This window comes from Chiloscyllium plagiosum, unplaced genomic scaffold (genome assembly GCF_037043375.1).
Source record: "Chiloscyllium plagiosum isolate Xiang-an unplaced genomic scaffold, Cpla_swu_hap1 HiC_scaffold_5, whole genome shotgun sequence".
Lineage (NCBI taxonomy): Eukaryota > Metazoa > Chordata > Chondrichthyes > Orectolobiformes > Hemiscylliidae > Chiloscyllium > Chiloscyllium plagiosum.
In genome coordinates, this window is record NW_028270143.1 from 111,440,109 (window position 1) to 111,458,967 (window position 18,859).

The following is an 18,859-nucleotide window of genomic DNA, read 5'->3' on the forward strand; positions in this document are numbered from 1 at the left end:
CATGCTGTTCTGGGACTCACTGTCCGTGTTGTTCTGCGACACACTGCTCGTGTTGTTCCAGGACTCACTATCCATGGTGTTCTGGGACTCACTGCCCATGTTGTTCTGGGACTCACTGTCCATGCTGTTCTGGGACTCACTGTCCATGTTGTTCCGGGACAGACTGCCCGTGTTATTCCAGTACTCACTGCACTTGTTGTTCTGGGACTCACTGCACGTGGTGTTCTGGGGCTCACTGCCCGTGGTGTTCTGGGGCTCACTGCCCGTGGTGTTCTGGGACTCACTATCCATGTTGTTCCGGGACACACTGCCCGTTTTGTTCTGGGACTCACTATAGATGTTGTTCTGGGACTCACTATCCATGTTGTTCTGGGACAGACTGCCCCTGTTATTCCAGTACTTACTGCACGTGTTGTTCTGGGACTCACTGCTCGTGTTGTTCTGGGACTCACTGATCGTGTTGTTCTGGGACTCACTATCCGTGTTGTTCTGGGACACACGATCCATGTTGTTCCGGGACACACTGCCCGTGTTGTTCTGGGACTCACTATGGATGTTGTTCTTGGACTCACTATCCATGTTGTTCTGTGACTCACTGCCCGTGTTGTTCTGGGACAAGGTGTCTGTGTTATTCCGGAACTCACTGTCTGCGTAGTTCAGGGACTCACTACGCTTGTTGTTCTGGGACTCACTATCCCTGTTGATCTGGGACTCACTGCCCGTGTTGTTCTGGGACTCACAGTCCATGCTGTTCTGGGACTCACTGTCCATGTTGTTCCGGGACAGACTGCCCGTGTTATTCCAGTACTCACTGCACTTGTTGTTCTGCGACTCACTGCCCGTGTTGTTCCAGGACTCACTGTCCATGTTGTTCTGGGACTCACTGCCCGTGTTGTTCTGGGACTCACTGTCCATGCTGTTCTGGGACTCACTGTCCATGTTGTTCAGGGACAGACTGCCCGTGTTATTCCAGTACTCACTGCACTTGTTGTTCTGGGACTCACTGCCCGTGGTATTCTGGGGCTCACTGCCCGTGGTGTTCTGGGACTCACTGCCCGTGTTGTTCCAGGATTCACTGTCCGCGTTGTTCTGGGACTCAATGTCCGTGTTGTTCCAGGACTCACTGTCCGCATTATTCTGGAACTCAGTGCCAATGTTTTTCTGGGACTCACTGATCGTGTTGTTCTGGGACTCCATTTCCGTGTTGTTCTGGGACCCACTATCCATGTTGTTCCGGGACACACTGCCCGTGTTGTTTTGGGACTCACGATAGATGTTGTTCTGGGACCCACTATCCATGTTGTTCCGGGACACACTGCCCGTGTTGTTCTGGAACTCACTGCACATGTTGTTCCGGGAATCGCTGTCCGTGCTGTTTCAGGACAAATTGGGAGCATTGTTCTGGGATTCACTGACCACGTTTTTCCAGAACTCACTGTTTGTATTGTTCTGGGACACACGATCCGTGTTGTTCTGGGAATCACTCCCCATGTTGTTCTGGGACTCACTATCCGTGTTGATCTGGGACTCACTGCCCGTGCTGTTCCGGGACTCACTGCCCGAGTTGTTGCGGGACTCTCTGCTCATCTTGTTCTAGGACTCACTGATTATGTTGTTCTGGTACTCACTATCCGTGTTGTTCTGGGACTCAATATCCATGTTGTTCTGGGACTCACTGTCCGTGTTGTTCTGGTACTCACTGCCCGTGTTATTCCAGTACTCACTGCACTTGTTGTTCTGGTACTCACTGCCCGTGGTGTTCTGGGACTCACTGCCCCTGTTCCAGGATTCACTGTCCGCGTTGTTCTTGGACTCACGGTCCGTGTTGTTCTGGGACTCAAAGCCCGTGTTGTTCCGGGACTCACTGCCAATGCTGTTCCAGGACTCACTATCTATGTTGTTCTGGGACAGACTGCCCATGTTGGTCTGGGACTCACTGCCCATGCTGTTCCGGGACACACTGTCCATGGTGTTCTGGGACTCACTGCCGCTGTTCCAGGATTCTCTGTCCGCGTTGTTCTTGAACTCACTGTCCGTGTTGTTCTGGGACTCACTGCCCATTTTGTTCTGGGACTCACTGTCCATGTTGTTCTGTGAATCACTGCCCGTGTTTTTCCAGGACTCACTGTCCAAGTTGTTCTGGGACTCACTGCCCATGTTGTTCTGGGACTCACTGTCCATGCTGTTCTGGGACTCACTGTCCATGGTGTTCTGGGACTCACTGCCCCTGTTCCAGGATTCACTGTCCGCGTTGTTCTTGAACTCACTGTCTGTGTTGTTCTGGGACTCACTGCCCGTGTTGGTCCGGGACTCACTGCCAATGCTGTTCCGGGACTCACTATCTATGTTGTTCTGGGACTCACTGCCCACAATCTGGGACTCACTGCCCATGCTGTTCCAGGACTCACTGTCCATGTTGTTCTGGGACTCACTGCCCGTGTCTTTCTGGGACTCACTGTCCATGTTGTTCTGGGACACACTGCCCGTGTCTTTCTGGGACTCACTGTCCGTCTTGTTCTGGGGCTCACTATCTGTGTTGTTCTGGGATTCGCTGCCCGTGTTGTTCTGGGACTCACTGCCCTTGTTGTTCCGGGAATCACTGACCATGCTGTTCTGGGACTCACTGTCCATGTTGTTCTGGGACAGACTGCCCGTGTTATTCCAGTACTCACTGCACTTATTGTTCTGGGACTCACTGCCCGTGGTGTTCTGGGGCTCACTGCCCGTGGTGTTCTGGGACTCACTGCCCGTGTAGTTCCAGGATTCACTGTCCGCGTTGTTCTTGGACTCACTGTCCGTGTTGTACCGGGACTCCATTTCCGTGTTGTTCTGGGACCCACTGGCCGCGTAGTTCTGGGACTCACTGCCCGTGTTGTTCCGGGACTCCATTTCTGCGTTGTTCTGGGACTCACTGCCCCTGTTGTTCCAAGAATCACTGTCCGCGTTGTTCTGGGACTCACTGCCCGTGTTGTCCCAGGACCCACTGCTCGTGTTGTTCTGGGACTCACTGTCCGTGTTGTCCTGTGACTCACTGCTCGTGTTGTTCCAGGAATCACTATCCACAGTATTCTGGGACTCACTCCTCATGTTGTCCTGGGACTCACTGTTCATGTTGTTCCGTGACTCACTCTCGCGATTTGCTGGGACTCACTGGTCGTGTTGTTCCAGGACTCACTGTCCGTCTTGTTCGGGGACTCACTGCCCATGTTGCTCTGGGACGCACTGCCGGTGTTGTTCTGGGACTCACTGCCCATGTTGTTCTGGGACTCACTGCTCGTGTTGTTCTGGGACTCACTGATCGTGTTGTTCTGGGACTCACTATCCGTGTTGTTCTGGGACCCACTATCCATGTTGTTCCGGGACACACTGCCCGTGTTGTTCTAGGACTCACTATCGATGTTGTTCTGGGAATCACTATCCGTGCTGTTCTGGGTTTCACTGCCCGTGTTGTTCTGGGACTCACTGCACATGTTGTTCCGGGAATCGCTGTCCGTGCTGTTTCAGCACAAATTGGGAGCATTGTTCTGGGATTCACTGACCACGTTTTTCCAGAACTCACTGTCTGTATTGTTCTGGGACTCACTATCCGTGTTGTTCTGGGAATCACTCCCCATGTTGTTCTGGGATTCACTGTCCGAATTGTTCTGGGACTCACTGCTCATCTTGTTCTAGGACTCACTGATTATGTTGTTCTGGTACTCACTATCCATGTTGTTCTGGGACTCAATATCCATGTTGTTCTGGCACTCACTGTCCGTGCTGTTCCAGTACTCACTGCGCTTGTTGTTCTGGTACTCACTGCCCATGATGTTCTGGGACTCACTGCCCCTGTTCCAGGATTCACTGTCCGCGTTGTTCTTGGACTCACTGTCTGTGTTGTTCTGGGACTCACTGCCCATGTTGTTCCGGGACTCACTGTCCGTCTTGTTCTGGGACTCACTATCTGTGTTGTTCTGGGATTCACTGCCCGTGTTGTTCTGGGATTCACTGCCCATGTTGTTCCGGGAATCGCTGTCCGTGTTGTTTCGGGAATCACTGTCCGTGTTGTTCTGGGACTCACTGCCTGTGTTGTTCCGGGACTCACTGCCAATGCTGTTCCGGGACTCACTGCCACTGCTGTTCCGGGACTCACTATCCATGTTGATCTGGGACTCACTGCCTGTGCTGTTCTGGGACTCACTGTCCGTGTTGTTCTGCGACACACTGCTCGTGTTGTTCCAGGACTCACTATCCATGTTGTTCTGGGACTCACTGCCCATGTTGTTCTGGGACTCACTGTCCATGCTGTTCTGGGACTCACTGTCCATGTTGTTCCGGGACAGACTGCCCGTGTTATTCCAGTACTCACTGCACTTGTTGTTCTGGGACTCACTGCACGTGGTGTTCTGGGGCTCACTGCCCGTGGTGTTCTGGGGCTCACTGCCCGTGGTGTTCTGGGACTCACTGCCCATGTTGTTCTGGGACTCACTGTCCATGCTGTTCTGGGACTCACTGTCCATGTTGTTCTGGGACAGACTGCCCCTGTTATTCCAGTACTCACTGCACTTGTTGTTCTGGGACTCACTGCACGTGGTGTTCTGGGGCTCACTGCCCGTGGTGTTCTGGGGCTCACTGCCCGTGGTGTTCTGGGACTCACTATCCATGTTGTTCCGGGACACACTGCCCCTTTTGTTCTGGGACTCACTATAGATGTTGTTCTCGGACTCACTATCCATGTTGTTCTGGGACAGACTGCCCCTGTTATTCCAGTACTTACTGCACGTGTTGTTCTGGGACTCACAGCTCGTGTTGTTCTGGGACTCACTGATCGTGTTGTTCTGGGACTCACTATCCGTGTTGTTCTGGGACACACTATCCATGTTGTTCCGGGACACACTGCCCGTGTTGTTCTGGGACTCACTATGGATGTTGTTCTTGGACTCACTATCCATGTTGTTCTGTGACTCACTGCCCGTGTTGTTCTGGGACAAGGTGTCTGTGTTATTCCGGAACTCACTGTCTGCGTAGTTCAGGGACTCACTACGCTTGTTGTTCTGGGACTCACTATCCCTGTTGATCTGGGACTCACTGCCCGTGTTGTTCTGGGACTCACAGTCCATGCTGTTCTGGGACTCACTGTCCATGTTGTTCTGGGACAGACTGCCCATGTTATTCCAGTACTCACTGCACTTGTTGTTCTGCGACTCACTGACCACGTTTTTCCAGAACTCACTGTCTGTATTGTTCTGGGATTCACTATCCGTGTTGTTCTGGGAATCACTCCCCATGTTGTTCTGGGATTCACTGTCCGAATTGTTCTGGGACTCACTGCTCATTTTGTTCTAGGACTCACTGATTATGTTGTTCTGGTACTCACTATCCATGTTGTTCTGGGACTCAATATCCATGTTGTTCTGGCACTCACTGTCCGTGCTGTTCCAGTACTCACTGCGCTTGTTGTTCTGGTACTCACTGCCCATGATGTTCTGGGACTCACTGCCCCTGTTCCAGGATTCACTGTCCGCATTGTTCTTGGACTCACGGTCCGTGTTGTTCTGGGACTCAAAGCCCGTGTTGTTCCGGGACTCACTGCCAATGCTGTTCCAGGACTCACTATCTATGTTGTTCTGGGACAGACTGCCCATGTTGGTCTGGGACTCACTGCCCATGCTGTTCCGGGACACACTGTCCATGGTGTTCTGGGACTCACTGCCGCTGTTCCAGGATTCTCTGTCCGCGTTGTTCTTGAACTCACTGTCCGTGTTGTTCTGGGACTCACTGCCCATTTTGTTCTGGGACTCACTGTCCATGTTGTTCTGTGAATCACTGCCCGTGTTTTTCCAGGACTCACGGTCCAAGTTGTTCTGGGGCTCACTGCCCATGTTGTTCTGGGACTCACTGTCCATGCTGTTCTGGGACTCACTGTCCATGGTGTTCTGGGACTCACTGCCCCTGTTCCAGGATTCACTGTCCGCGTTGTTCTTGAACTCACTGTCTGTGTTGTTCTGGGACTCACTGCCCATGTTGTTCCGGGACTCACTGCCAATGCTGTTCCGGGACTCACTATCTATGTTGTTCTGGGACTCACTGCCCACAATCTGGGACTCACTGCCCATGCTGTTCCAGGACTCACTGTCCATGTTGTTCTGGGACTCACTGCCCGTGTCTTTCTGGGACTCACTGTCCATGTTGTTCTGGGACACACTGCCCGAGTCTTTCTGGGACTCACTGTCCGTCTTGTTCTGGGGCTCACTATCTGTGTTGTTCTGGGATTCGCTGACCGTGTTGTTCTGGGACTCACTGCCCTTGTTGTTCCGGGAATCACTGTCCATGCTGTTCTGGGACTCACTGTCCATGTTGTTCTGGGACAGACTGCCCGTGTTATTCCAGTACTCACTGCACTTATTGTTCTGGGACTCACTGCCCGTGTTGTTCTGGGACTCACTGCCCATTTTGTTCTGGGACTCACTGTCCATGTTGTTCTGGGACTCACTGCCCATTTTGTTCTGGGACTCACTGTCCATGTTGTTCTGTGAATCACTGCCCGTGTTTTTCCAGGACTCACTGTCCAAGTTGTTCTGGGACTCACTGCCCATGTTGTTCTGGGACTCACTGTCCGTGTTGTCCTGTGACTCACTGCCCGTGTTGTTCCAGGACTCACTGTCCACGGTGTTTTGGGACTCACTCCTCATGTTGTCCTGGAACTCACTGTTCATGTTGTTCTATGACTCACTCTTGCGTTGTGCTGGGACTCAATGTCCATGTTGTTCCAGGACTCACTGTCCGTCCTGTTCTGGGACTCACTGTCCATGTTGTTCTGGGACGCACTGCCGGTGTTGTTCTGGGACTCATTGCCCGTCTTGTTCTGGGACTCACTGCCCGTGGGGTTCTGGGACTCACTGCCCATGATGTTCCTAGACTCACTGCTAGTGTTGTTCTGTGGCACACTGCCCGTGTTGTCCCGGGACTCACTGACCTTGTTGTTCTGGGACTCACTGTCCGTGTTGTTCTGAGACTCCCTGCACATGTTGTTCCAGGACTCACTGTCCATGTTGGTCTGGGACTCAATGTCTGCGTTGTTCTGGGACTCACTCCTCATGTTGTCCTGGGACTCACTGTTCATGTTGTTCTGTGACTCACTCTCGCGTTGTGCTAGGACTCACTGTCCGTGTTGTTCCAGGACTCGCTGTACGTCTTGTTCTGGGACTCACATCCCATGTTGTTCTGGGACGCACTGCCGGTGTTGTTCTGGGACTCACTGCGCTTGTTGTTCTGGGACTCACTGCCCGTGGTGTTCTGGGACACACTGCCCGTGTTCCAGGATTCACTGTCTGCATTGCTCTTGGACTCACTGTCCGTGTTGTTCTGGGACTCACTGCCCATGTTGTTCCAGGACTCACTCATCGTGCTGTTCGGGGACTCACTGCCTTTGTTGTTCTGGGACTCACTGCATTTGTTGTTCCGGGACTCACTGCCCATGTTGTTCAGGGACTCACTGTCCATGTTGTTCTGGGACCCACTGTCCATGTTGTTCTGGGACCCACTGCCCGTGTTGTTCCAGGACTCACGGTCAGTGTTGGTCTGGGACACGCTGCCCTTGGTGTTCTGGGGCTCACTGATCGTGTTGTTCTGGGACTCATTATCCTTGTTGTTCTGGGACTCACTATCCATGTTGTTTTGGGACTCACTGCCCATGCTGCTCCTGGACTCACTATCTGTGTTGTTCTGGGACTCACAGACCATGTTGTTCTGGGACTCACTGCCCATGCTGTTCCGGGACTCACTGCCCATGCTGTTCCGGGACTCACTGTCCATGTTGCTCTGGGACACACGGCCCGTGTTGTTCCGGGACTCACTGTCCGTCTTGGTCTGTTCTCACTATCTGTGTTGTTCTGGGATTCACTGCCCATGCTGTTCTGGGACTCACTGTCCATGTTGTTCTGGGACAGACTGCCCTTGTTATTCCAGTACTCACTATCCATGTTGTTCTGGGACTCACTGCCCGTGGTGTTCTGGGGCTCACTGCCTGTGTTGTTCCAGCATTCACTGTCCGCGTTGTTCTGGGACTCACTGTCCATGTTGTTCCAAGTCACACTGTCCGTGTTGTTCTGGGACTCACTGCGCATGTTGTTCCGGGACTCAATGTCCGCGTTGTTCTGGGACTCACTGTCCGCGTTGTTCTGGGACTCACTGCCCTTCTTGTTCCAGGACTCAGTGCTCGTGTTGTTCTGGGACTCACTAATCGGGCTGTTCCTGGACTCACTGTCCAAATTGCTCTGGGACTCACTGCCCGACTTGTTCCGGGACTCACTGCTCATGCTGTTCCAGGACTCAGTGTCCATGTTGTTCTGGGACACACCGCCCGTGTTGTTCCGGGATTCACTGGCCGTCTTGTTTTGGGACTCACTATCTGTGTTGTTCTGGGACTCACTATCCATGTTGTTCTGTGACTCACTGCCCGTGTTGTTCTGGGATGAGGTGTCTGTGTTATTCCGGAACTCACTGTCCGCGTTGTTCTGGGACTCACTGCCTGTGTTGTTCTGGGACTCACTGTCCATGCTGTTCTGGGACTCACTGTCCATGTTGTTCTGGGACACACTGCCCGTGTCTTTCTGGGACTCACTGTCCGTCTTGTTCTGGGGCTCACTATCTGTGTTGTTCTGGGATTCGCTGCCCGTGTTGTTCTGGGACTCACTGCCCTTGTTGTTCTGGGACAGACTGCCCCTGTTATTCCAGTACTCACTGCACTTGTTGTTCTGGGACTCACTGCCCGTGTTGTTCCAGGATTCACTGTCCACGTTGTTCTTGGACTCATTGTCCGTGTTGTTCCAGGACTCACTGTCCCTGTTGTTCTGGGACTCACTGCCCATGTTGTTCCGGGACTCCATTTCCGTGTTGTTCTGGGACCCACTAGCTGCGTAGTTCTGGGACTCACAGCCCGTGTTGTTCTGGGACTCAATTTCTGCGTTGTTCTGGGACTCACTGCCCCTGTTGTTCCAAGAATCACTGTCCGCGTTGTTCTGGGACTCACTGCCCGTGTTGTCCCAGGACTCACTGCTCGTGTTGTTCTGGGACTCACTGTCCGTGTTGTCCTGTGACTCACTGCTCGTGTTGTTCCAGGACTCACTATCCACAGTATTCTGGGACTCACTCCTCATGTTGTCCTGGGACTCACTGTTCATGTTGTTCCGTGACTCACTCTCGCGATTTGCTGGGACTCACTGGTCGTGTTGTTCCAGGACTCACTGTCCGTCTTGTTCGGGGACTCATTGCCCATGTTGCTCTGGGACGCACTGCCGGTGTTGTTCTGGGACTCACTGCCCATGTTGTTCTGGGACTCACTGCTCGTGTTGTTCTGGGTTTCACTGATCGTGTTGTTCTGGGACTCACTATCCGTGTTGTTCTGGGACCCACTATCCATGTTGTTCCGGGACACACTGCCCGTGTTGTTCTAGGACTCACTATCGATGTTGTTCTGGGACTCACTATCCGTGCTGTTCTGGGTTTCACTGCCCGTGTTGTTCTGGGACTCACTGCACATGTTGTTCCGGGAATCGCTGTCCGTGCTGTTTCAGCACAAATTGGGAGCATTGTTCCGGGATTCACTGACCACGTTTTTCCAGAACTCACTGTCTGTATTGTTCTGGGACTCACTATCCGTGTTGTTCTGGGATTCACTGTCCGAATTGTTCTGGGACTCACTGCTCATCTTGTTCTAGGACTCACTGATTATGTTGTTCTGGTACTCACTATCCATGTTGTTCTGGGACTCAATATCCATGTTGTTCTGGCACTCACTGTCCGTGCTGTTCTGGGACTAACTGCCCGTGTTGTTCCAGTACTCACTGCGCTTGTTGTTCTGGTACTCACTGCCCATTATGTTCTGGGACTCACTGCCCCTGTTCCAGGATTCACTGTCCGCGTTGTTCTTGGACTCACTGTCTGTGTTGTTCTGGGACTCACTGCCCATGTTGTTCCGGGACTCACTGTCCGTCTTGTTCTGGGACTCACTATCTGTGTTGTTCTGGGATTCACTGCCCGTTTTGTTCTGGGATTCACTGCCCATGTTGTTCCGGGAATTGCTGTCCGGGTGGTTTCGGGAATTACTGTCCGTGTTGTTCTGGGACTCACTGCCCGTGTTGTTCCGGGACTCACTGCCAATGCTGTTCCGGGACTCACTGCCAATGCTGTTCCGGGACTCACTATCCATGTTGATCTGGGACTCACTGCCTGTGCTGTTCTGGGACTCACTGTCCATGCTGTTCTGGGACTCACTGTCCGTGTTGTTCTGTGACACACTGCTCGTGTTGTTCCAGGACTCACTATCCATGTTGTTCTGGGACTCACTGCCCATGTTGTTCTGGGACTCACTGTCCATGCTGTTCTGGGACTCACTGTCCATGTTGTTCTGGGACAGACTGCCCCTGTTATTCCAGTACTCAGTGCACTTGTTGTTCTGGGACTCACTGCACGTGGTGTTCTGGGGCTCACTGCCCGTGGTGTTCTGGGGCTCACTGCCCGTGGTGTTCTGGGACTCACTATCCATGTTGTTCCGGGACACACTGCCCGTTTTGTTCTGGGACTCACTATAGATGTTGTTCTGGGACTCACTATCCATGTTGTTCTGGGACAGACTGCCCCTGTTATTCCAGTACTTACTGCACGTGTTGTTCTGGGACTCACTGCTCGTGTTGTTCTGGGACTCACTGATCGTGTTGTTCTGGGACTCACTATCCGTGTTGTTCTGGGACACACTATCCATGTTGTTCCGGGACACACTGCCCGTGTTGTTCTGGGACTCACTATGGATGTTGTTCTTGGACTCACTATCCATGTTGTTCTGTGACTCACTGCCCGTGTTGTTCTGGGACAAGGTGTCTGTGTTATTCCGGAACTCACTGTCTGCGTAGTTCAGGGACTCACTACGCTTGTTGTTCTGGGACTCACTATCCCTGTTGATCTGGGACTCACTGCCCGTGTTGTTCTTGGACTCACAGTCCATGCTGTTCTGGGACTCACTGTCCATGTTGTTCCGGGACAGACTGCCCGTGTTATTCCAGTACTCACTGCACTTGTTGTTCTGCGACTCACTGCCCGTGTTGTTCCAGGACTCACTGTCCATGTTGTTCTGGGACTCACTGCCCGTGTTGTTCTGGGACTCACTGTCCATGCTGTTCTGGGACTCACTGTCCATGTTGTTCAGGGACAGACTGCCCGTGTTATTCCAGTACTCACTGCACTTGTTGTTCTGGGACTCACTGCCCGTGGTATTCTGGGGCTCACTGCCCGCGGTGTTCTGGGACTCACTGCCCGTGTTGTTCCAGGATTCACTGTCCGCGTTGTTCTGGGACTCACTGCCCGTGTTGTTCCAGGATTCACTGTCCGCGTTGTTCTGGGACTCAATGTCCGTGTTGTTCCAGGACTCACTGTCCGCATTATTCTGGAACTCAGTGCCAATGTTTTTCTGGGACTCACTGATCGTGTTGTTCTGGGACTCCATTTCCGTGTTGTTCTGGGACCCACTATCCATGTTGTTCCGGGACACACTGCCCGTGTTGTTTTGGGACTCACGATAGATGTTGTTCTGGGACCCACTATCCATGTTGTTCCGGGACACACTGCCCGTGTTGTTCTGGAACTCACTGCACATGTTGTTCCGGGAATCGCTGTCCGTGCTGTTTCAGGACAAATTGGGAGCATTGTTCTGGGATTCACTGACCACGTTTTTCCAGAACTCACTGTTTGTATTGTTCTGGGACACACGATCCGTGTTGTTCTGGGAATCACTCCCCATGTTGTTCTGGGACTCACTATCCGTGTTGATCTGGGACTCACTGCCCGTGCTGTTCCGCGACTCACTGCCCGAGTTGTTGCGGGACTCTCTGCTCATCTTGTTCTAGGACTCACTGATTATGTTGTTCTGGTACTCACTATCCGTGTTGTTCTGGGACTCAATATCCATGTTGTTCTGGGACTCACTGTCCGTGCTGTTCTGGTACTCACTGCCCGTGTTGTTCCAGTACTCACTGCGCTTGTTGTTCTGGTACTCACTGCCCATGGTGTTCTGGGACTCACTGCCCCTGTTCCAGGATTCACTGTCCGCGTTGTTCTTGGACTCACGGTCCGTGTTGTTCTGGGACTCAAAGCCCGTGTTGTTCCGGGACTCACTGCCAATGCTGTTCCAGGACTCACTATCTATGTTGTTCTGGGACAGACTGCCCATGTTGGTCTGGGACTCACTGCCCATGCTGTTCCGGGAGACACTGTCCATGGTGTTCTGGGACTCACTGCCCCTGTTCCAGGATTCTCTGTCCGCGTTGTTCTTGAACTCACTGTCCGTGTTGTTCTGGGACTCACTGCCCATTTTGTTCTGGGACTCACTGTCCATGTTGTTCTGTGAATCACTGCCCGTGTTTTTCCAGGACTCACTGTCCAAGTTGTTCTGGGACTCACTGCCCATGTTGTTCTGGGACTCACTGTCCGTGTTGTCCTGTGACTCACTGCCCGTGTTGTTCCAGGACTCACTGTCCACGGTGTTTTGGGACTCACTCCTCATGTTGTCCTGGGACTCACTGTTCATGTTGTTCTATGACTCACTCTTACGTTGTGCTGGGACTCAATGTCCATGTTGTTCCAGGACTCACTGTCCGTCCTGTTCTGGGACTCACTGTCCATGTTGTTCTGGGACGCACTGCCGGTGTTGTTCTGGGACTCATTGCCCGTCTTGTTCTGGGACTCACTGCCCGTGGGGTTCTGGGACTCACTGCCCATGATGTTCCTAGACTCACTGCTAGTGTTGTTCTGTGGCACACTGCCCGTGTTGTCCCGGGACTCACTGACCTTGTTGTTCTGGGACTCACTGTCCGTGTTGTTCTGAGACTCCCTGCACATGTTGTTCCAGGACTCACTGTCCATGTTGGTCTGGGACTCAATGTCTGCGTTGTTCTGGGACTCACTCCTCATGTTGTCCTGGGACTCACTGTTCATGTTGTTCTGTGACTCACTCTCGCGTTGTGCTAGGACTCACTGTCCGTGTTGTTCCAGGACTCGCTGTACGTCTTGTTCTGGGACTCACATCCCATGTTGTTCTGGGACGCACTGCCGGTGTTGTTCTGGGACTCACTGCGCTTGTTGTTCTGGGACTCACTGCCCGTGGTGTTCTGGGACACACTGCCCGTGTTCCAGGATTCACTGTCTGCATTGCTCTTGGACTCACTGTCCGTGTTGTTCTGGGACTCACTGCCCATGTTGTTCCAGGACTCACTCATCGTGCTGTTCGGGGACTCACTGCCTTTGTTGTTCTGGGACTCACTGCATTTGTTGTTCCGGGACTCACTGCCCATGTTGTTCAGGGACTCACTGTCCATGTTGTTCTGGGACCCACTGTCCATGTTGTTCTGGGACCCACTGCCCGTGTTGTTCCAGGACTCACGGTCAGTGTTGGTCTGGGACACGCTGCCCTTGGTGTTCTGGGGCTCACTGATCGTGTTGTTCTGGGACTCATTATCCTTGTTGTTCTGGGACTCACTATCCATGTTGTTTTGGGACTCACTGCCCATGCTGCTCCTGGACTCACTATCTGTGTTGTTCTGGGACTCACAGACCATGTTGTTCTGGGACTCACTGCCCATGCTGTTCCGGGACTCACTGCCCATGCTGTTCCGGGACTCACTGTCCATGTTGCTCTGGGACACACGGCCCGTGTTGTTCCGGGACTCACTGTCCGTCTTGGTCTGTTCTCACTATCTGTGTTGTTCTGGGATTCACTGCCCATGCTGTTCTGGGACTCACTGTCCATGTTGTTCTGGGACAGACTGCCCTTGTTATTCCAGTACTCACTATCCATGTTGTTCTGGGACTCACTGCCCGTGGTGTTCTGGGGCTCACTGCCTGTGTTGTTCCAGCATTCACTGTCCGCGTTGTTCTGGGACTCACTGTCCATGTTGTTCCAAGTCACACTGTCCATGTTGTTCTGGGACTCACTGCGCATGTTGTTCCGGGATTCACTGCTCGTGCTGTTCTGGGACTCACTGATCGTGTTGTTCTGGGACTCATTATCTGTGTTGCTCTGGGACTTACTATCCATGTTGTTCTGGGACCCAGTGGCCGCATTGTTGTGGGACTCACTGCCCGAGTTGTTCCGGGACTCCATTTCCATGTTGTCCTGGGACTCACTGTCCGTGTTGGTCTGGGACTCAATGTCCGCGTTGTTCTGGGACTCACTGTCCGCGTTGTTCTGGGACTCACTGCCCTTGTTGTTCCAGGACTCAGTGCTCGTGTTGTTCTGGGACTCACTAATCGGGCTGTTCCTGGACTCACTGTCCAAATTGCTCTGGGACTCACTGCCCGACTTGTTCCGGGACTCACTGCTCATGCTGTTCCAGGACTCACTGTCCATGTTGTTCTGGGACACACCGCCCGTGTTGTTCCGGGACTCACTGGCCGTCTTGTTTTGGGACTCACTATCTGTGTTGTTCTGGGACTCACTATCCATGTTGTTCTGTGACTCACTGCCCGTGTTGTTCTGGGATGAGGTGTCTGTGTTATTCCGGAACTCACTGTCCGCGTTGTTCTGGGACTCACTGCCTGTGTTGTTCTGGGACTCACTGTCCATGCTGTTCTGGGACTCATTGTCCATGTTGTTCTGCGACTCACTGCCCGTGTTGTTCCAGGACTCACTGTCCATGTTGTTCTGGGTCTCACTGCCTGTGTTGTTCTGGGACACACCGCCCGTGTTGTTCCGGGACTCACTGGCCGTCTTGTTTTGGGACTCACTATCTGTGTTGTTCTGGGACTCACTATCCATGTTGTTCTGTGACTCACTGCCCGTGTTGTTCTGGGATGAGGTGTCTGTGTTATTCCGGAACTCACTGTCCGCGTTGTTCTGGGACTCACTGCCTGTGTTGTTCTGGGACTCACTGTCCATGCTGTTCTGGGACTCATTGTCCATGTTGTTCTGCGACTCACTGCCCGTGTTGTTCCAGGACTCACTGTCCATGTTGTTCTGGGTCTCACTGCCTTTGTTGTTCTGGGACTCACTGTCCATGCTGTTCTGGGACTCACTGTCCATGTTGTTCTGGGACAGACTGCCCCTGTTATTCCAGTACTCACTGCACTTGTTGTTCTGGGACTCACTGCCCGTGTTGTTCCAGGATTCACTGTCCATGTTGTTCTTGGACTCATTGTCCGTGTTGTTCCAGGACTCACTGTCCCTGTTGTTCTGGGACTCACTGCCCATGTTGTTCCGGGACTCCATTTCCGTGTTGTTCTGGGACCCACTAGCTGCGTAGTTCTGGGACTCACAGCCCGTGTTGTTCTGGGACTCAATTTCTGCGTTGTTCTGGGACTCACTGCCCCTGTTGTTCCAAGAATCACTGTCCGCGTTGTTCTGGGACTCACTGCCCGTGTTGTCCCAGGACTCACTGCTCGTGTTGTTCTGGGACTCACTGTCCATGTTGTCCTGTGACTCACTGCTCGTGTTGTTCCAGGACTCACTATCCACAGTATTCTGGGACTCACTCCTCATGTTGTCCTGGGACTCACTTTTCATGTTGTTCCGTGACTCACTCTCGCGATTTGCTGGGACTCACTGGTCGTGTTGTTCCAGGACTCACTGTCCGTCTTGTTCGGGGACTCACTGCCCATGTTGCTCTGGGACGCACTGCCGGTGTTGTTCTGGGACTCACTGCCCATGTTGTTCTGGGACTCACTGCTCGTGTTGTTCTGGGACTCACTGATCGTGTGGTTCTGGGACTCACTATCCGTGTTGTTCTGGGACCCACTATCCATGTTGTTCCGGGACACACTGCCCGTGTTGTTCTAGGACTCACTATCGATGTTGTTCTGGGACTCACTATCCGTGCTGTTCTGGGTTTCACTGCCCGTGTTGTTCTGGGACTCACAGCACATATTGTTCCGGGAATCGCTGTCCGTGCTGTTTCAGCACAAATTGGGAGCATTGTTCTGGGATTCACTGACCACGTTTTTCCAGAACTCACTGTCTGTATTGTTCTGGGACTCACTATCCGTGTTGTTCTGGGATTCACTCCCCATGTTGTTCTGGGATTCACTGTCCGAATTGTTCTGGGACTCACTGCTCATCTTGTTCTGGGACTCACTGATTATGTTGTTCTGGTACTCACTATCCATGTAGTTCTGGGACTCAATATCCATGTTGTTCTGGCACTCACTGTCCGTGCTGTTCTGGGACAAACTGCCCGTGTTGTTCCAGTACTCACTGCGCTTGTTGTTCTGGTACTCACTGCCCATGATGTTCTGGGACTCACTGCCCCTGTTCCAGGATTCACTCTCCACGTTGTTCTTGGATTCACTGTCTGTGTTGTTCCGGGACTCACTGCCAATGCTGTTCCAGGACTCACTATCTATGTTGTTCTGGGACAGACTGCCCATGTTGGTCTGGGACTCACTGCCCATGCTGTTCCGGGACACACTGTCCATGGTGTTCTGGGACTCACTGCCCCTGTTCCAGGATTCTCTGTCCGCGTTGTTCTTGAACTCACTGTCCGTGTTGTTCTGGGACTCACTGCCCATTTTGTTCTGGGACTCACTGTCCATGTTGTTCTGTGAATCACTGCCCGTGTTTTTCCAGGACTCACTGTCCAAGTTGTTCTGGAACTTACTGCCCATGATGTTCTGGGACTCACTGCCCCTGTTCCAGGATTCACTCTCCGCGTTGTTCTTGGACTCACTGTCTGTGTTGTTCTGGGACTCACTGCCCATGTTGTTCCGGGACTCACTGTCCGTCTTGTTCTGGGACTCACTATCTGTGTTGTTCTGGGATTCACTGCCCGTGTTGTTCTGGGATTCACTGCCCATGTTGTTCCGGGAATCGCTGTCCGTGTTGTTTCGGGAATCACTGTCCGTGTTGTTCTGGGACTCACTGTCCGTGTTGTTCCGGGACTCACTGCCAATGCTGTTCCGGGACTCACTGCCAATGCTGTTCCGGGACTCACTATCCATGTTGATCTGGGTCTCACTGCCTGTGCTGATCTGGGACTCACAGTCCATGCTGTTCTGGGACTCACTGTCCGTGTTGTTCTGCGACACACTGCTCGTGTTGTTCCAGGACTCACTATCCATGTTGTTCTGGGACTCACTGCCCATGTTGTTCTGGGACTCACTGTCCATGCTGTTCTGGGACTCACTGTCCATGTTGTTCTGGGACAGACTGCCCCTGTTATTCCAGTACTCAGTGCACTTGTTGTTCTGGGACTCACTGCTCGTGTTGTTCTGGGACTCACTGCTCGTGTTGTTCTGGGACTCACTATCCGTGTTGTTCTGGGACACACTATCCATGTTGTTCCGGGACACACTGCCCGTGTTGTTCTGGGACTCACTATGGATGTTGTTCTTGGACTCACTATCCATGTTGTTCTGTGACTCACTGCCCGTGTTGTTCTGGGACAAGGTGTCTGTGTTATTCCGGAACTCACTGTCTGCGTAGTTCAGGGACTCACTACGCTTGTTGTTCTGGGACTCACTATCCCTGTTGATCTGGGACTCACTGCCCGTGTTGTTCTGGGACTCACAGTCCATGCTGTTCTGGGACTCACTGTCCATGTTGTTCCGGGACAGACTGCCCGTGTTATTCCAGTACTCACTGCACTTGTTGTTCTGCGACTCACTGCCCGTGTTGTTCCAGGACTCACTGTCCATGTTGTTCTTGGACTCACTACCCGTGTTGTTCTGGGACTCACTGTCCATGCTGTTCTGGGACTCACTGTCCATGTTGTTCAGGGACAGACTGCCCGTGTTATTCCAGTACTCACTGCACTTGTTGTTCTGGGACTCACTGCCCATGGTATTCTGGGGCTCACTGCCCGCGGTGTTCTGGGACTCACTGCCCGTGTTGTTCCAGGATTCACTGTCCGCGTTGTTCTGGGACTCAATGTCCGTGTTGTTCCAGGACTCACTGTCCGCATTATTCTGGAACTCAGTGCCAATGTTTTTCTGGGACTCACTGATCGTGTTGTTCTGGGACTCCATTTCCGTGTTGTTCTGGGACCCACTATCCATGTTGTTCCGGGACACACTGCCCGTGTTGTTTTGGGACTCACGATAGATGTTGTTCTGGGACCCACTATCCATGTTGTTCCGGGACACACTGCCCGTGTTGTTCTGGAACTCACTGCACATGTTGTTCCGGGAATCGCTGTCCGTGCTGTTTCAGGACAAATTGGGAGCATTGTTCTGGGATTCACTGACCACGTTTTTCCAGAACTCACTGTTTGTATTGTTCTGGGACACACGATCCGTGTTGTTCTGGGAATCACTCCCCATGTTGTTCTGGGACTCACTATCCGTGTTGATCTGGGACTCACTGCCCGTGCTGTTCCGCGACTCACTGCCCGAGTTGTTGCGGGACTCTCTGCTCATCTTGTTCTAGGACTCACTGATTATGTTGTTCTGGTACTCACTATCCGTGTTGTTCTGGGACTCAATATCCATGTTGTTCTGGGACTCAATGTCCGTGCTGTTCTGGTACTCACTGCCCGTGTTGTTCCAGTACTCACTGCGCTTGTTGTTCTGGTACTCACTGCCCATGGTGTTCTGGGACTCACTGCCCCTGTTCCAGGATTCACTGTCCGCGTTGTTCTTGACTCACGGTCCGTGTTGTTTTGGGACTCAAAGCCCGTGTTGTTCCCCGGGACTCACTGCCAATGCTGTTCCAGGACTCACTATCTATGTTGTTCTGGGACAGACTGCCCATGTTGGTCTGGGACTCACTGCCCATGCTGTTCCGGGACACACTGTCCATGGTGTTCTGGGACTCACTGCCCCTGTTCCAGGATTCTCTGTCCGCGTTGTTCTTGAACTCACTGTCCGTGTTGTTCTGGGACTCACTGCCCATTTTGTTCTG